The sequence below is a fragment of the Equus caballus genome, chromosome 9, assembly GCF_041296265.1.
Source record: "Equus caballus isolate H_3958 breed thoroughbred chromosome 9, TB-T2T, whole genome shotgun sequence".
In the NCBI taxonomy this organism is placed as follows: Eukaryota; Metazoa; Chordata; class Mammalia; order Perissodactyla; family Equidae; genus Equus; species Equus caballus.
Genome location: NC_091692.1, coordinates 28,889,784 through 28,908,644, shown reverse-complemented (window position 1 = coordinate 28,908,644; position 18,861 = coordinate 28,889,784). Strand labels below are relative to the sequence as shown.

At 38.6% G+C, this 18,861-nt stretch overlaps 1 protein-coding gene and 1 long non-coding RNA gene across 22 annotated transcripts in view; one reads left to right on the top strand and one right to left on the bottom strand.

Moving 5' to 3' along the window:
• The window catches only part of LOC138915524 (uncharacterized), a 43,354-nt gene extending 29,130 nt beyond the window's left edge, over positions 1–14,224 (bottom strand). Inside the window, exon 1 of the long non-coding RNA XR_011421585.1 lies at positions 14,100–14,224. This is a non-coding gene — a long non-coding RNA (uncharacterized lncRNA). The remainder of the gene's footprint in view (positions 1–14,099) is intronic.
• RP1 (RP1 axonemal microtubule associated) overlaps positions 1–18,861 on the top strand; it is a 439,962-nt gene that overhangs the window by 125,897 nt on the left and 295,204 nt on the right. The window lies entirely within an intron of this gene.

Sequence of the window (18,861 nt, the reverse complement as noted above, 5' to 3'; positions counted from 1 at the left end):
CATACATTGACCTGCAATGCTCACCTACTTCTCTCTGAGCTTGTCTCCAGAACTCTTAGAGGCAGCTTATCTCCTGGGAAGTGTAGTGCTCTGCTTCATCCTTATCCTCACATTCTGCCTGGACAGGAGATGCCTTCTCTTTGGACTTGGAGAGCCCCAGACCAGTTACTAACACTCTCTGACAAAGATGCTATAGTAATGGCACAGGGCAGCAGAAACAGCAAGGGTTCAAGCCAGATGGACTTGATGGAAATATTGGCTCCAACACCCATTTAACTGGCCATGGGACCCTAGACAAGTCTCAGTTTCCTCATATGTAGAACAGGGCGAATAACTGCTGAGCAAGATTACTGTAAGGTCAGAGACAACGTTTATAAATCATCTGGAGTGATGGCTGGCATGCATTAGCCATTAAGAACTGGCAATGTTTATTATGTGTTCCAATGAACTATTTGGACAGTGGGAAACAAAATGTAAGTTAGACATTCATAAGCCCCGGGATAGTTTATAATATTGAAAACAAAGAAATCAGGACTCAAATTCTCCTGTACCAGCCCAGTGATCTTTAGAAAATGTCTATCTTGGTTTTGATGATGTCTTACCTTTCTTAGGTATTTTACAGATAGGTCTGACAAGGGAGAGAAAATTCTCCCTCTAGTACTATATCTGGATGTTGCAGCCAGGGAAGACCAAAGAAACCTTTGGAACCTATTGGAAAGTTGAAAATGTAGGCTGAGGAGCTGGAAGAGTTGACAAGTTATTAAAAAATTCATTAGACAGCAGAGTGGCTTTACAAACGAAGTGCCTGAAGTCAAGACTCTTGGCTCATCTAAAATTAGACTGGACGCACAATGAGGATGAGCGGTGCTGGCAGGGAAATGAACAAGGTGGCCTGAGGACTTTTTCCACTTCTAATTTCTGTGAGTCTATGGGAAGGTCCCTTGCCTTTTTATATTTTCTAATGTATTTTTTTTCTTTAGCCTTCTTGGCATTTTTTTTCTCAGATATATTTATAGATGCTACTTACAAAGCTTAAAATGACAACAAAAGTGCCATTTCATACACTGTTTAGTCCATTTTAAATCCTGTCTTACAAATTTCTCCTCCTACAAAGCAAAGCTGCCCCATCATGTTGCCTACGTCTGCTGCTATTTTTGAATTACATTTACAGTAGAGTTAATCTACCTTTGATAAGGAATTTAATATCCGTTGGCAGCTCAACTTGTGACTTTATGCGGTGAATGCAGCTACAAATTATGGAGCATCTTTCAATATAAGTTATCCCCTGGGGTAGAAAGCCAGTCCAAATGGAGAAGAATACTTTGTGCTATAAAGATTAAGGAAAGAATCTTACAGAAACAATGCTTCCATGGTGGACAATGCTTTTAGGATGTAAGGTCATGGAAGAATTCAATCGTTTGTGAACATATGGATGGGAGTTGGGTGTGAAAGAGCAAAAGTGAGATTGGAGAAGCAGTAGGAGACACCAGGATGGGACTGAGAGGGCCCCAGGGAATGTGAATCAGGGCGCTGAGGTTCAGAGTTAGGCTCAGGATCCGGACTGGTACCGGAAGCACGTTTATTAGAACAAGCAGTTGGGATGGAGTTTAGGAAAGTAGCTGCAGTGTTAGGATCTCCCCATAGCAGGAAGCAGGGCCCAAGAAGGGACTGGTTAAGAGGCTTTGGCAACAGAAAAGACTTTGGACATTAAGCTGGCATTTCAGTTTAGCCTAAAGTTTTATAATCGTCATATTAGGTCAGAAGCTGATGTCAGAAGCCTGAAGGGGTAGGTGTAGGTAATTGAGACTGCTGGAGAGAAATGTTATTGCGTGAGATTGACAGGAACAAAGACAGTTGCTGACTTTACAACATCTCCAGACATAGGTCTACCTTGATTTCAATATCCCTTAATTTTCAGCTTTTATTCAGATACTAGATCTTCTATCTGAGAAGTAAAATGAAAGAAAATTAACCACGTCTAGAAAGTCTACCATTTAAAGTACTTGGCTTGGTGCTTTACATATGCTGCTCATTGAACTGTTGCAGCAGCCTATAAGATGGTTATTTTCATCTCTATTTCACAAAATATGGAGGCTCAGATAGGTCAGTAACTCACCCTTGTGCACACAAGTAATAAGTGGTGGCCTTTAGATTCACTCCCAGGTCTGCGTGATTCTGAAGTCCCCACTCTTTTCACTTCACTATGCTGCTTCGTTCAGATGCCCAGGGGCTCCAGGGACTGGGTCCGGGATACAGCAGCTTTCAGTAAGTATTAGGTGTTGTTGACATCCTCCCTCTCTGCATCTCTTTCTCTCTCTCTTTTTCCTACTAATCTCTTAAAAATCCATTCTTTCATTTTTTCCCACAATTTTTAAAAATAGATTTTATTTTTTAGAGCAGTTTTAGGTTTACAGAAAAATTGAGCAGAAGGTACAGAGATTTCCCACTACTACTAACAAAGCTCCAGCCTCTACTTCTGCTGTTCTAACATCCATCCTCCTCGCAACAGTGAGCTCTCTAAAACGTAAATCAGATTACCTCATCAGGATAAAACCCAAACTCCTTGGCTTAAAGGGCCCTAAACAATCCAGTCTCTTCCTATTTCTCTGATGTTATCTTTCTTTACTCTCCAATTTGTTCATATTTTTTGCCACTCTGGCCTCATTCCTGTCTCAAAGCCTTTTCACATGCTGTTCTTTTTGTTTGGAATACATTTCTTCCATATCTTTGAATATGGAATATTCTCCCAGGTCTTTGAATATGAATAGTTTTTTCTACTTCAGATATATATGTTTCACCTTAAATGTCTCCTCAGAGAGGACTTCCCTGAGAAATTGAGTGGTCCCCACTACTTTCTACTAAATTACCCAACTTTATATTTTTCAAGTCACCTCTGTACCTGAATATCTTTTTACTAATTGTCTTTTTTTTTTGGCTGTCTGTAGTTCTATAAGTTAGCTTTTACAGCATTAAAAAAAAATCACCCCACGTCCAGCCTTGGTGGTCTAGCATATTCCACTTCGGCAGCCTGGGTTCAGTTTCCAGGAGAGGACCTACACCACTCATCTGTCAGTGGCCATGCTGTGGTGGTGGCTCACAAACAAAAAGAGGAAGGTTGGCAGTGGGAGTTAGCTCAAGGTTACTCTTCCTCAGCAAAAATAAATAAATAAATAAATAGATCACCCCAAACAGTGGCTAAAACAACCATTTATCGAATGCACAATTCTTTGGGTGAGCCAATTCAACTGGACTCAGATGGATAATCTGCTGGGTTAGACTGTGCTTGCTCAGGTGAGTGTGGTCAGGTAGATGGCTCTGCATCTGAGGGTTGGCTGGTTGTTGGCTGGGGTAACTGGGGCACCTGGATTAGGTTTCTCTCATTACCTAGCAGGCCAGCCAGGCTTATTCACTTGGTGGATGACAGAGGATTCTTAGGAGAACAGAGTGTATCCATTCCCTTGATTTAGTTTTAGTGCTGGCATAATGTCCCTTCTGCCTCATTCTCTCGGTCAAAGCAGCCAAAATTCAAGGAGTGGGGAAACAGACACCATTTCTTGATGGGAGGAGCTACAGATTACATTTTAAAGGGATATGGATATAGGGAAGGGATAATTGTAATCATTTTTGCAAACAACCCACCACAACAGTGTATATTTGCAATTCCTTTTAGATTCTCATTATCTGGATCATTTTTTGAGTTTGGGAAATTACCCCCTTAAAAAGTCTTTGTAGGGCAAAGACTGTTTTTTCCTGTAGGAGCTGAATGAGCTACATAGTTTCTTTCCATTTTTTTTCACAGGAAGGCACAGGGTACTTGTGCAGGCTGGAAGTGAACAAGGTGAGATGGTGGGAATTGATTTTCTGGTTAGGGTGACAGCAAAAGTGACTGTGCTAGGATGGTCTTATTTGCAGTGCAATTGTGTTCCTGGGGAAAAGTGGCAAGGGTGCAAGCTGGAGACCTCAAGCTCTGTGGCATCAGGGGATTTCCTTATCAGGCCAGTTCTATGAAAGGCTTTGTATGTTGTTCCTGGAACCTTTGAGCCTTATTCTACAGCCCTCTCAAAGATTCTGTGAACCACTTAATATTCTTTTAATAGACTCCTTTTCTGTGTAATCCCCCAGGTCAGATTTGGTTGCTTTCCATGAAGGGTTCTCTCCCAGCAGCTGGTGTCAGGAATAGGGTTAATTTTTCTCAATAACAAGAAGAGTTAGCTGGTTGTCAGATTGGTCCAGCTGCTCACACAGCTATCGGGATGCTCCTTCTGTCTTCCTACTCGGCCATCCTTAGTGTGTTAATGTTTATCTTCATGCTTGTTACCTCCTAGTAGCTCCAGGTATCACTTCCATGTAAGGGGGAAGATGCAGTGGCACCAGCTGTGTCTGTTTCTTTTCACAAGAAAACAAAAGTCTCTAAAAGCGCTCCCTTAGCTCTTCCCTTGCACTCTCTTGGCCTCAACAAGATCACCTAGATTACCAACACAAGGGGTCGGGAGAGGAGTATCTGGCTTTCTAACCCCCCTGAGGAAGGTGTGAGCGGAGAAAGCTTGAGGATGTGTGGTGAATAAGGTGATGACCACTGTTTCCCATTATTAGTTTCTCCCTTTAGAATAATGGTTCTTGGAGGGTAGGGTTGTGCTTCATTCATTGCCTAGAACAGCACTTGCAAATACGTGGGCTCAGAATTCACTGACTGACTGACTGATTGATCTTTAATCCTCTATCAAGAGCTGGAAATTCTGCCTTCAAAATGTTCTTATCTTTGCTTTCATTACAGAACCACCATTTTATTCCAGGCTAATTATTAAAGATATATTTTCATGTTATATTTCTCTCCCCAGTCTTTTTCATCCTCAGTCTACATTACATTCTGCTACTAGAATATCATCTTGAATACCATTTTTGCCTTGTCCTTTTCTTTACCAAAAATCGGTATTAGTTCTGTTGTAGTAAATCTCAATCTCTTCAGCCTGGGATTCAACTCCTTGCCTTAGCTGGTCTGTTACCTCCTCTACATCAGCAACTTAATTCATAATCACTCACAAATCCAGCTAATCTCTTAGCCATCTGGTATACACTACCATATGCAGTGTACACAGAGGGACAGGCTGCAGGACTCACAGGGACAAAGGCGGCAGACTGTGCTGTGAAGGAAATAAGTGAGACCAGATATAGGGAAGACCCTCAATGTAGGTGAGAGGGTGCCATGCTGCTCCGTTGAAAGGGGTAAGGGCACTTACCACTCACTCTGAAGTTGTGTTCAGTCTGCTGTCTCACTGATAGAGCTCATATCAGGCAGGGGCTCTGAGTGGGTTGAAGCAGTATTGGGCTAGCTCAGTCCAATCAGTGGGGAGTCACCGCCGTCTTTTCAGCCCAATGAAGTGGAGCATGAACCAGGATCATGAACAGCAGACTGGCCCATAGGGCAGAGGATTCAGGGGAAGCTGAAGTTCAGGGGCATGCAGGTGTACAGAGGAGAAGGGACCATGGACAGTCAGCCTTGGCTTTCATGGTCTGATACTGGGGAGGCTCAGTCTATACTTTGTAGAACTTCAGTGTTGGCAGCCAGACCATACTGGATCAGGCAGGGACTGGCAGCATCATCCATATGCCTTCATTTCTCTACCTTTACAAGTGTTCCACTTATTGTCAGAAACATATTCTTTCCTGGTGTGATGAGAGAGATTTTGAAAAGCCATGGGGGACAATTATGATACATCTCTATTTGATGAAAAAATAATGTAAACCATTTTTACAATAAAACAGTAAAGTATATGTAAAGCTTGCATGTTATTTTTTTTTCAGGCAAAATTAAGACTTAATTTCAAACTTTGATTAAAACTCCACTCTGTGATTATGTATTCATTCTTCTCTTTCATTAGAGGTACTAAGACGTAAAGAATTGGGAAACACAGGATTCTAAGACAAGTAAAGGGTCACTAGAGACACTGTAATTATTATGGAAGTTGTTCATTAAAGATATGTGTACTAAGAATTTAAACTAGAATTCAGAAATTTTCATTTTAGAATGAATTAAAAAGACCATGTTTGAGATTTTTAAAAATGTTCTTTAACAGGAAAGGAAAGTTCTTGATCACAGCATTTAGTGGTAAGGATTAGACTAAAACTGCTATTTGGAGAGAATATCCAAATGTCTTCTTTCTTAAAGTAAATATGTCGTCAGTCTAAAAGAATTTCAAGATGTTTTTCTCACTCAAAAAATAACCTAGATCTATCTTAAAATAAATAAATCCTTCTGAATAGTGCACTTTTATTCAAGAATGTCTTTTTCCTCTAAGCAAGAAGGATCCTCCAAGCATTTTAATCTAATAGCATGGATAGAATGAAACTTCTGTGTCATTTCTTCATAGCAAATTGAGATCTTTGAGCACCTAAATATTTCCCTGCAGCAGTGTGCTAAGAACATACCAGGGGAGATTTACCCCAAATCACTCTTATCACTGGCTGCTTCCAATAATTGATTTGGAATCCCAAGAACTGCTTATCAATTGAGAGAGAAAAGTATACTAGTGTCTACTTACCTGATTAAGCAGAAACCTTGCTTTATTGTTCTGCCAAGATATTTAAGAATAATTTTGTGGATCGACTTGTCTCTTAAACTTAGCTTGGTTACATATACTTTGAGGATAATTGCATTTTCTTTCACTAAGAGTCAAGTTATTCTTTTTAATGGTAAAATAAAATACACTCCTTTGCAGTATTTTGAATAATCTGGAAGACTTTAAGGACAACGCAATTTATCTCAGACAAATTTTTTAGGGAACCCTATTTTTTTCATTCTTTCATTTAGTAAATACCTATCAAATTCTGACCAAGCAATTATAACTCAGTAGTTTGTCCTGAATTAAAAATAAGCATTAGTTAAACAACAGAAATAATAAATTTTAACTTAGTATAGTTAAGAAATCCTTGAGATATATAGAATAGTACTTCAATAATATTATTTCTCCATAAGGCTGTAATAGATGTAAAAGTGTTTTAATCAGAATCATTTTGAATTTTAATTTAGAGTACACTTGGATCAGTTTCATCTGATCAGTCACTGATGGAAATGTGAAATTCCCCTGTCATTTTGGGGCCTTTTTGTTATCTCAACATAACCTAGACTATTATAATCTTTTCCATTATAGGCTTTATCAATTATACAACTGTAAATATATAATATCTAGAGTTTTCTTATTTCATTATGTGAATAATAATATTCACCTCTTTTATAATTCTTCCTCTCAGCAATCCCAAGACACAAATTATATCCTTCACTTGAATGCCTCTAAAATCTCTCTCTTATTCTGATTTCTCTCCCAGTATATTAATAACTGCTTTTTTGGACATCACTACCTGGATGTCTTTCTATGACTAAGTATGTTAGAAATGGAATGGATTTATACAATTCTTAATTTAACGTTCTCTCCTTTTATGTAGTCTATTATTGTTAATGACACTACAATTTTGCCAGGCTTGAAAAACTTGAGTTGCCCATTTAAATGAGGACATAGCAAGTACTCAACAAAAGTCAACTCTTGTTGTCATCTTTGTTTCACCCATTTCACGCAACTTTTCCTGAACTATGCTCTGTGCTGGATTCTTTAGTTACAATATATTATTCATTTAAAGGATTAAATAAATTACCCATCTCCTTGCCTTTTACAGTCAACCTATTGTTATGTTATTTTGGGTCTACCTCTGAAATTTTGGGGGAATAATTTCCTTCCTTTCTATTCCTGAGGTCTTTCTATTCTGGCCCTGAGCTAACATGTGTGCCCATCTTCCTCTACTTTACATGTGGGACGCCTACCACAGCATGGCGTGCCACGTGGTGCCATGTCTGCACCTGGGATCCGAACCGGCGAACCCCGGGCTGCCGAGAAGCGGAATGTGCGAACTTAACCGCTGCGCCACCAGGCTGGCCCCTTGACTGGATCATTTTTATCAGCTGTCCACACAAACCATACTATATCTGATATAGAACAGGAAAAATAAACCAAAACTAGCAAAGAAAATTATCTCCACATACTAGCTCCAATCCCTCTCCTTCCAGTTTTCTCTTTCTCCTGTCCCTGTGAGGCTTTTTACCCCCACTGTTCCACCAAAACAGCTTTGGTCAAGGTGACTGATAAACTCCACACTGCTAAAGCCCATGCCTAATTCTCAGTATTCCTCTTCCTTGACATAGAAATACCATTTCACCCAGGTTATCGCTATCTCCTGTTTGAAGCACTTGTTTCCCTTGGCTCCCAAGACACCACTCCGCTGATGCACCTTATCCTCACCAACTCCTCTGTGGGTTGCTCCCCATCTCTCTGTGTGTTATACTTCGGAGTGCCCTAGGCTGTTACAGTGGATCATCCTCTTCTCTATTTACGCTCACTTAGAAGTTCTTGTCCAGACTCATCCAGGCTTTAAATACCATCAGTAGTGTGTCAGTGATTCCCAAATTTATACCATCAGCTTGAACTCCTGTTGTATGTATGTCCTACTTGATATTTCTACTTGGATGTCTAACATGCTTCTTGAGATGATGCTCACCACCACCTCCCACCTCCAGGACTGCGAACTCTGAGGTCTGCTTCATCTGAATAATTAGCACTTTCACTCTTCCTGTGGCACTGGCCAAAATCTTACTTGTCCTAGACAATTCTTTTGTTCTCATCCCTCACAGCCAATCTATACTGAATCTACATCTAATCCATCAGCAAATGCTGTCAGTACTACAGTGAAAATGTCCAGAATCTGACCATTCCCACCACCTCCACAGCAGCCATTTAGGCCTGAGTCATCCTCACCTCTTGCTTGGATTATAACAAACTCTTGTAATCTCTCTACCTGTATTTCTTTTTAACAATATAATTTGAATTTATACCAATTTAATTTCAATAGCATTCAAAATCTCTGTTCCTATACAGTTATGTGTTCCCCTTTCTGTTATTGAGATCACACATTAATTCTGCATACATTGGGTACTCAGTGACATTGATTAATAATTGTTCTTATGTATTTTTCTTTTAAATTATGTAGAAAATAAAAAGTAGAGTTATAAACCAAAATTACAGTACTAGTTTTTATAAATTGTCCATTTACCTTTATCTAAAGGTATTTAACTTTACTAGAGATCTTTATTTCTTCATACTGATTTGAATTACTATCTAGTGCTCTTTCATTTCAACTCGAAGGATTGCTTTTAGCAATTCTTGCAAGGCAGGTCTAGTGGTAAAAACTCCCTGAATTTCTATTTGTCTGGGAATGTCTTAATTTCTCCTTCATTTTTGAAGCGCAGTTTTGCTGGATATAGAAGTCTCAGCTGAATTTTCTTTTTCTTTCAGAACTTTGAATATATCAACCACTGTTTTCTGGACTCTAAGGTTTTGGATGAGAAATCAATTTTTAATTTTATTGAGGATCCATTGTATGTGAAAAATGGCTTCTTTCTTATTGCTTTCAAAATTTTCTCTTTGTCTTTGACTTTTGACTTTGATTATGTATTTGGTGGGCATGTCTTTGAGTTTATCTTACATGGAGCTCACTGAGCTTCCTGAATTTACAGATTTATGTCTTTCATCAAATTTGGGAAGTTTTCAGTGATTATTTCTTTAAATAATTTCTCTGTTTCTTTCAGTCTTTCTCTTTCTTCTATTTCTGGGACTCCCACAATGCATATATTTGTCTGCTTGATGTCTCACAGGTCCCTTAGGCTCTGTTGATTGTTCTTCAATTTTTTTCTTTCTGTTCCTCAGACTTAATAATTTCAATCATCCTATATTCAGGTTCTACCAATTCTTTCTTTTGTCTGCTAAAATTTGCTTTTGAACCACACTAGTGAATTTTTCATGTCAGTTATTTTGTTTCTCAGCTCCAGAATTTCTTTTTAGTTCCTTTTTATATTTTCTGTCTTTTTATTGATATTCTCATTTTGCTCATACACCAATTTCCTATCTTTTTTTTTTTTTTTTAAAGATTTTATTTTTTCCTTTTTCTCCCCAAAGCCCCCCGGTGCATAGTTGTATATTCTTCGTTGTGGGTCCTTCTAGTTGTGGTATGTGGGACGCTGCCTCAGCGTGGTTTGATGAGCAGTGCCATGTCCGCGCCCAGGATTCGAACCAACGAAACACTGGGCCGCCTGCAGCGGAGCGCGCGAACTTAACCACTTGGCCACGGGGCCAGCCCCCCAATTTCCTATCTTTGTTAATGTTTTCCTTTAACTCTTTGAGCATCTTTAAGACAGTTGCTTTAAAGTCTTTGTCTAGTACCAGGGCTTCCTCAGGGATAGTTTCTGTTGATTTATTTTGTTCCTTTGAATAGGCTATACTTTTTTTTTGTGCACCCTGTGATTTTTTTCCCTGTTGATGAAAACTGGATATTTGAGTCTTATAATGTGGTAGCTCTGGAAATCAAGTTCTCCCCCTTCTCCAGGGTTTGTGGGTTTCCTTTTTAAATTGTTGTACAGTGTCTCTGTCAAAGATCAGCCTGAGACAAAAGCTTGAGGTCTTTTCAGTTCTTTTCGAAGGCTGTGTCTTTCCCAGGGCATGCAAGGTGACTTCTTAAATTATCCCATATACACAGTTGCTTTTGAATATCATAGTCTTTAAATGTCTGCTCCCAAAAGAGGAAAAAGGGAAGAAAGAAGGAACCACTCCCCCTAAAGGTGCTGCCACTTTAGTCACTGGGGGCTGCAACAATGACTGCCTACCTCTGTATGTACCTCCATGATCAGAAGCAGTAATCAGAACACAGAACCCCAATATTTGGAGGACAAGGGTCATTATTGCCCACTCTGGCTCCACAAGCTGCTCCAGGAATGCAGGCTATTGTTCTCAGCTGCCTGCTAAGGGCTGGGGGATGAGAGATGGGCAGCCACTACTATGTTAATGGCTGAAATATACCAAAATTAACTACAATTTACCAGCCAAGCCTTCTCTGGAAGCTGCAAGCATTCAAATTGACTCCAGAATTCCAAAATAGTTACTTCAGAGAGTTTCTGCCAGCATAATTGTTGCCCAGGTGTTCAGATTCCTAGTACTTTTTACTCTACCATCTTCTCTCTTTTCTACTCCTATTTTTAACACAATATCCAAAGTGATCCTTTGAAATGTAAATCAGATCATTACTCCTCTTCTCAAAACCTTTCTTCTGTTTCTCATCTCACTTAAAGTGAGTCTTTACCAAAGGAGTACAAGACCCTACATAATTTGGTGCTACCACTCTAGCCATACTGGCTTTCTTAACCTTTCCCAAATACTTCAGATACTTCCTACACACCTTTGACTCGGGACCTTCGCACTTACTTTCTTTCTACAAACACTCTTCTCTCAGATAGCTGAAGGTCTTTTTCCCTCACTGCTTTGTGATATCTTCTTACACATAACCTTCTCAAGGAGGTCTTCTCTGACCTCCATCACTACTGCTCCTACTTTGCTTTATTTTTTGTCCACAGCACCTAGCATTGTGTAACATATTGTGGACTGATTTATTTGTATTTGCCTCTGCTGGATAAGGTAAGTTCCATAAAAGAAATTTTTCTGTTGTGTTCATTGCTGTGTGTGCTTGGTACACAATGCGTACATTAAATATCTGTAGAATGAATGAATGAATGAATGAAGAAATGAATGAATAAGGAAAGTTATGTGTAAAACTCCAAGTCTATAGGGCAGTGTTGCTATGCACTGAATTGTGGAGCCTTTGGGAGGTAATTAGGTTGTGAGAGTAGATTCTCATAAAGGCATTAGTGCCCTTATAAGAAGAGACACCAGAGAGATCTCTCTCTCTCTAACATGAGGGGACACAGCAAGAAGCCGGCTGTCTGCAAGCTAGGGAGAGGGCTCTCACCAGGAATCAAATTGGCTAGCACCTTGATCTTGGACTTCCTAGCCTCCAGAACTGTGAGAAAAAAGTGTCTGTTGTTTAAGCCACTCAGTTTATGCTATTCTGTTATAGCAGCCTGAGCAGACTAAGGCAGACAACAATTTTAAAGTCCAGGAAATCTGCAACATGAGGAATGGTTTCCAAGGTAGAGAACATCCAGGTTTAACATCTAATAATTTCACTTCATCAGAATGGACCATACACAGAATTCCATGTCGGTCGGATAGAAAAGACAAATGACATGTTCCATATTAACTGCACAAAATGATTATGCTTCCTGCTATAGGGTGATCTCTGCCCTAGGTTCCTAGGGCCTGTTGGAGAGGTAAATTCTAGCAGTTACAATGAGGCATGGTTCTTCATGCATGCATATCTCTATAACATACTATATTAAACACAAGCAGAGGATTATTTTTTAATAGATATGTATACAGTGTCTGCTGTGTACAAGGCACTGAGCTGTTTCTGGAGATTCTGAGGTGATAAATAAGTTACACTTTTAGTACTTAAAGAGCTTATTGACTAAGAAGCCGCCAATTGCAGTGCAGTGTGAAATGTGCGAGAGGATTTATTTATACAGATAGATAAGAGGGGAGAGTATCTCGTTCAGGAGTGTGTGTGGAACAATGGGAAAGCAAGGGTTCAAGAAAGCTTTCTGAGATGAATTCAGTATTGAAGGAACAGATGGAAAGGTGGATGATAATGGAGGACAGGGTGTTTGGGCTAGGAGAAGGCATTCCAAGTAAAAGAGACAATATATGTAAAAGTCCAGAGCCACATTTAAGAAAATGTAAAGTAATTCAAACTACAGAGTAAAACACATGGGTTGAGATGCAATTGGAAAAGTAAGCTGTAGTCAGATCACAAATGGTATGGCATAATAGGGTGTGGGGATGTTTACTAAACGCTGTGAGGGTTATGGATGTGTTTTAAAAGAAGATTAACAGGGAAAAAACAACAAGTTTACTGAACACTTATTATGACATTTAGGTACTTTGACAAACATAGGATATTTAATCTTCACAATGAGCCCATAAGGTAGGTACTTTCCCACATTTTTATGGCCAGAGAAACAGACAAGTAAATGGCCTGAGACCACACGGTTAAGTGGAAGGAAGAGACAGGATTTGAACTGAGGTCTGACTGACTTCAAAGAATTTACGCTTAACCACTGTGCACTGGCTCCTGATGATCTGGCTACTCTGTCAGTGGTGACCAGGTAGAATTTAACAAGTTCAGACATGATGGGTAGGTTATCTCAGAGGTCACAGCTTATGGAAGCCATTAGCAGGGAAGAACCCTAAAATGAATCCTGCCACGGAGGCCTCTGGCATTTCTTAGACTCATTAATCCAACTGTGGTCCAGGGCTGGCAGCATCTGCACCAGCTTATTGAAAAGCAGACACTCAGGGCCCCCCCAGACCTACTGAGTCAGATGCTTCAGTTTAACAAGATCCCCAGGTGATTCATGTGCATGTCCAAACTTGAGAAGCAGTGGTTTAGACTTTCCACAACGGCATCTGCCACAGACAAGGGAGACAGCATGGTGGCACGATTGGATAACAGGTATACTTGGTCCCTGTTCCTGACTGGAAATGTGGGAGTGGAGTGTGTGTTATGGGAGATGCTTAGAAAAGGAGAGGCCCTTTGTGCTGACTTTACATGTATAAAATTTTACTTTTACTTAAAGTGCCCCAAAAGAATTCCTTTAGCTCAAATTCCTTCAGTATTGGAATAGAACTGATGGATGTGAATTGTTTATCAGATCTTCGCTTATAGCATTCAAGATAAAATCAACAGTAATGCCTCATTGGTCCTTAGCTATTTAAGGGAAGGTTATATCTAACTCTAAATTTGTTCTGGTAATGATGCCATTCATGCCCATTGCTACCCTATGAACATAAATTTCTTTATTGATTCAATAGCCATGCCTTTGTGCAGTGATAATTATAAATGGAGGTTTGTATCAAAGTTAAACACTCTTGTTTCTTTCATCTACCCCTTCCTCCCCTCCCTCCTTTCCTCCTTCCTTCCTGTCCTGCCTACCTCCTCCTTCCTTCCTTCCTTCCTTTCTCTTTTTTACTTTTAACAGGTGACTTGTTACAAAGTCAGTATTTACGAGGCAAAGTGTGCAATTTCATAATCTTTCCTTTTGTTATCTGTTTGGAGACAACATTCGGGAGCACATGCTTGAAACTGATCCTTCTTTCCTGAAGGACCCTTACCTTGTTTTTGTGATTTAGAGCTGGTAAGAAATCTGATTAGGTGAGGTATCTTCAATCAGATTAGACTGCAGGCAGCCATTAGAGTCAGCAGGTGTCATCTGGGGACTTCTTGTGTGACAAAGTCTGAAACATTCAAATTCCATCAAGATTAAGCAAAGCAGTGGAAGAGTGCTGTGTATGCAGAAGCATAAAATAACTTCATCTTGCAAGTGCCTCTCTTATTTGTCTTGTGTTATGCTGAGTAGCCAAATTGTGTACACTTACAGCCATTTTCATTAGAACTACATCAATGTAGGAGTGCTTAAATTAAAAATAAAAAGGCTTAGGGCTTTTGTTTTTAATGACTACCATGAGCAGAGTGACTCAGAATTACTTATCAAAGAATAATAAAATGTCAAACTATTTCATTTTTAGCAGCATGATAACAATTTTTTTCTTTTAACATAAATATATGAGGATTTAAGGTTGTCAGAGAGAGAAATGCTTATGAATTGGCAAAGTATTTTCTCCTGAGAATGATACTAGGTAAGCAAGATAATGCAAGGGAAACTCTAATTAGGAAGATTTCAGAACTGTTGAGCAAGCTAGGAACTGCTTTGTTTCTGGAAGTGGTCCCCTTAAGGTGATTTCTGTCTGGTGATTAGCATCACCTTGGATTAAATTAATTGGCTATACTCAATCCCTGAGTGGATACACTAAGAATAAATCCAAAGACATTAGTTTCTTTGCACGAAATGAGCAGGTTACATATCCAGTGACATTTATGTGAATTATTCAAACAACCTAAAATATCTTTTTCTTTATAAGGGAAGTTTCTATTTCTGGTAAGTACAAAACTATTTGAAATCTTTGTTTTGCAAATAATCTTTTTAGCTAGTTGTACTTTATTTTTCATTTTATATCTAGATTACATATTTCTGTTCAATCTTTAAATATTAGAAAAAGAATATTGCTAATAATTATATTTTACCCAAATGTGCCATAAACATATGCTGAAATTGAAGTAGGAGGGAACTTCAGTATCAGGAAATCAAGAAATTCTAGTTTATTCAAATACGACTAAGTTTATTTTTTTTCTTATTATAAAGGCACTATTTATTCCTTAGAGAAATCTACGCAATATGCTGAAAAAGAAGGAAGCTGCTTGTAATTCAACAATGCTGTGATGGCCATGGGGAGTAACTGCTGTATTTCCTTCCTGAATGCCACCCCCTCACCAATCCCAGCCCATGGAGTTACGATAACCTGTGAAATTAACTAATTTTTCTTGCAATATCAAATCTCTGAATTGCCACAGAATCAACATTATGAATATACCAATTTTCTTGTTTTGTTTTCTACTTCATTCTTCTTTCTGAATCGCCTGAATTCCTCCTAGTTGGTAGAAAATTAAATTTAAAATATAACTTGTAAAATGACTACATATCAAAGTGATAAATTAGTGAAATGATTACTTATTAAAGAATGATAAAATGTCAAACTATTTCATTTTTAGCAGCATGATAACAACTTTTTTCCTTTAACATAAATATGCGTGGATTTAAGGTTGTCTAGGCAAGAAATGCTTATGAATTGGTGTGCATCTTGTAAATCTCTTATCTGTTTTGTCAAGCGAGTGGTGGACGGAAGGTACAGACCTCTCGGTAGAGGCAGCTATTTAGCTCTGAGCAGCACAGACTCAAATGTACTGGTGATTGAGACCAATGATGGCACAGATAAGTATAATCATGGCTGAACCTAGTGAACCATAGGATGTTAAAAAAAATGCTCCTTAATCGTAAAAGGCAATACAAATATTCATGATAGTTCTATTGTCTAACTTTGGGCAATGAAGAGAAGGCAGAGAAGAGGGGAAGGTATCTGTAGCAAGCTGTCAAGTCATTAGAGTCAGGTTTCAATACAATTTGGGCTGGAGGCAAAGAGAGTTTGTTAACCAGGTCCTTTGCTAGTCAGTGGTGAGGAAAGTAGAGGGCCTTAAGATTCTACAGTTTCCTCTTGTTTCCTCTTTCTACCTCCATTTCTCCTCCACTAGCCTAACCTGCTAGGAGAAGAATCAGACCATTTTAGGCTACTTTGTTTGTTTCCTAGATAGTTCTTAAGTATATTACTGCTTTAATCCATCTTCAGAGAGCATAGAATAAACTTTATTTAAAATGTATGTAAAGAAACACTAATTTCCATCCAAATTCTGGTTATTTTTTAAAGCTTATTAAAAAGGTGCACAATTAAAGACAGGGTAACTAAAAATTGTGGAGCGCTGGTAGCTCTTTCACAAAATGGTACACTCTACCGTCAAGACTTACTGGTCTTGCTCGTGTGCACTAGCAGATACTGCTCTATTTATGTCAAAGAAAAAGCTGTACCACTTCCTCTGGAAGGAATCTGGCTTGCATTCTCTTCCCTAATGACGATATTGTGCACTGTATGCACATAGATCCTTTTATTCAATGATAAAACTGAATCTTCATCAGGTTCTGTGTTATACACACACAATGCTCACCTCACCATAGGCTCTTAAACCTCAACTGAATGTATGCAAAATCTCAACACTCTCTCTAAAACTTCCCCCAGTGACTTCTAGGAGTTCCCAGAGATCCTCTCACATGCATATGAAGGACCATATGAACTTGTATTTTTGCGACAGCTTCCTCATCAAGGTGCCTGGCAACCACCCTGCTGCAGGTACTTTCTGTGCAAATGCTGGGTATCTCCACTGCTGGGCATACAGCATCTTCCTAGCGCCTGGCACCTTCAGCTGATTCTCTTCATGCACCAGGCTCAAAACCAGTGCTCAGGCCTGGCAGCAGAAAGACAGGGACAATGAGGGCCACCTCTTCCCTCCAATTATCCTTATCTTCCATGTTCTTCCTCTTGGTCCCAACACAAAATTTCCTTTCTCTTATTTTAGCCAAAAAAACTCAAAAAACAAAACTCCAAAACAAAACCTTTAGCATATCAGCTCACATAACTGTGTTCCCAACATAATCACCACGTCAACAGCTCTCCAAATAGTGAGGTCCAGGCAGAAAACTACTGAAATTAAAAGCCTCTCCATGTACTTACATACAGATAAATATAATTTTCCAAAATTAGGTGAAAAATGTATCTCAAACACTGTTCATGTAAAATATTTTCAAATAAATATATAAGTAAAGCAACCTAAAAATTAATTGGAGGCAAAGAGTTCTGAAACCTTTTATTTAACTGAAGGAATTCATCATTCCTCTTATAGTTGGTGAGGGCACAGAGATTAAGCAGCATGCCCAAGGTCAGACCACAGTTTATCAGCCAAGGATGAGAAGAGGTTGCAGTTTTGCTGACTTCATTGCAAAGCTGGATTCCCCAGCTCCTGATGCGCATGCCTGCTATAGCTGCCTTTATTGTCTTAAGTACTATAATTACTTTAAATAGCTTGTGGAGGGAGAAGGGGTGACATATCAAATTTCTAGGCCAATCTTTGAATGCATTTTCCTAAATTACTTATAAATAAGATTTGCAAATCATAAATGAATCTTACACAACAGCTTGTGAACATTTAAGTAGGTGATTTGGGCCAGATTTATAATGACAAACATGCCTTTTTCCTCTCCGTAATACTGATCACATTTATTTGTTCAATTTGTCTTCAAGGCTTGCAGGGCGTTCTTATTCTGTCAAAAGACACTAATAATTACATTGATTTAAAAATGATAGAAAATAGCCACAATATGCCACAAAGGAAAACAAGTCCAGAACCAGATAAGCCCTTCCACAAGCTGCTCACTTGTCAGTCAGACTCTGGCTTTACTGGAAGTGGAAGAGGAAAACCTTAGTGATTGGCTGAAAATGGCTCTTAAATTCCCTCCTGAAGTTTTCACGCTAGAACCACTAGCGGGAACAGTACCCAGATTGCATCATTTTTAGCAGTGCATAGCAATGCTGTCAATCGTTCAAAAAATATTCAGTTAGTTCAGTGTTTCCCAAAGTAGGATTAGTGGCATGTTATATAATTTATCTGCATTTTATACAATCTGTAATGGAAACATTTTACACTATCTTAATATGGCCCTTATGTAAAGGATTTATGTGATACATTCCTTCTAGAATTTAATGTTAGAAAACACTTTCCTCTAGATGAACTCATTTGGTTCCAACCAAAAGACAATTTGAACTTTATAAACTTTTCCTGTTTACCCCCTTTTCCTTGACTGCCAGGAAATGCAGAACTAGATCAATAAATTGCAAAATTCCCTTATTTTTCTCATGGAAGTTTTCTTATTTGTAACTTTTATTTTTTAATTGTTCAATAATACCTGTTAATTTTAAAGATTCACAAAATTTAGCAAAGTATTGAAAAAACAAATATTATCCATAGCTCTGCCATCTAGAGATAATCATCATCAACATTGGGCTGTATATACTTCTGGAATTTTTTTCTGCTAGTATAATAAATGTGCATACATATAAATCAACGGTATAGGATATATATTTTACAAACTGCTTTTCGACTTAGTAATAGGTCATCACCATTCTTCTGTCCAATAAACAAAGATCTATAAAACCATGCTTAACGGTTACATAGTTTTCCGTTGCATGGGTGTATATATCATAATTTATTTAGATAGGCCCTTACTAGTGTTTTTAGGTTGTTTTATCTTTAAATTATAAATACCTTTATTTAACTGTTCAATTTATGTCTTTTTATTGTAAGCTCCTTAAAATTATTTTCCAAAATAGCAGGTATAATGCATGAATAAATGAAAGAATGAAATCCTAGGAATAG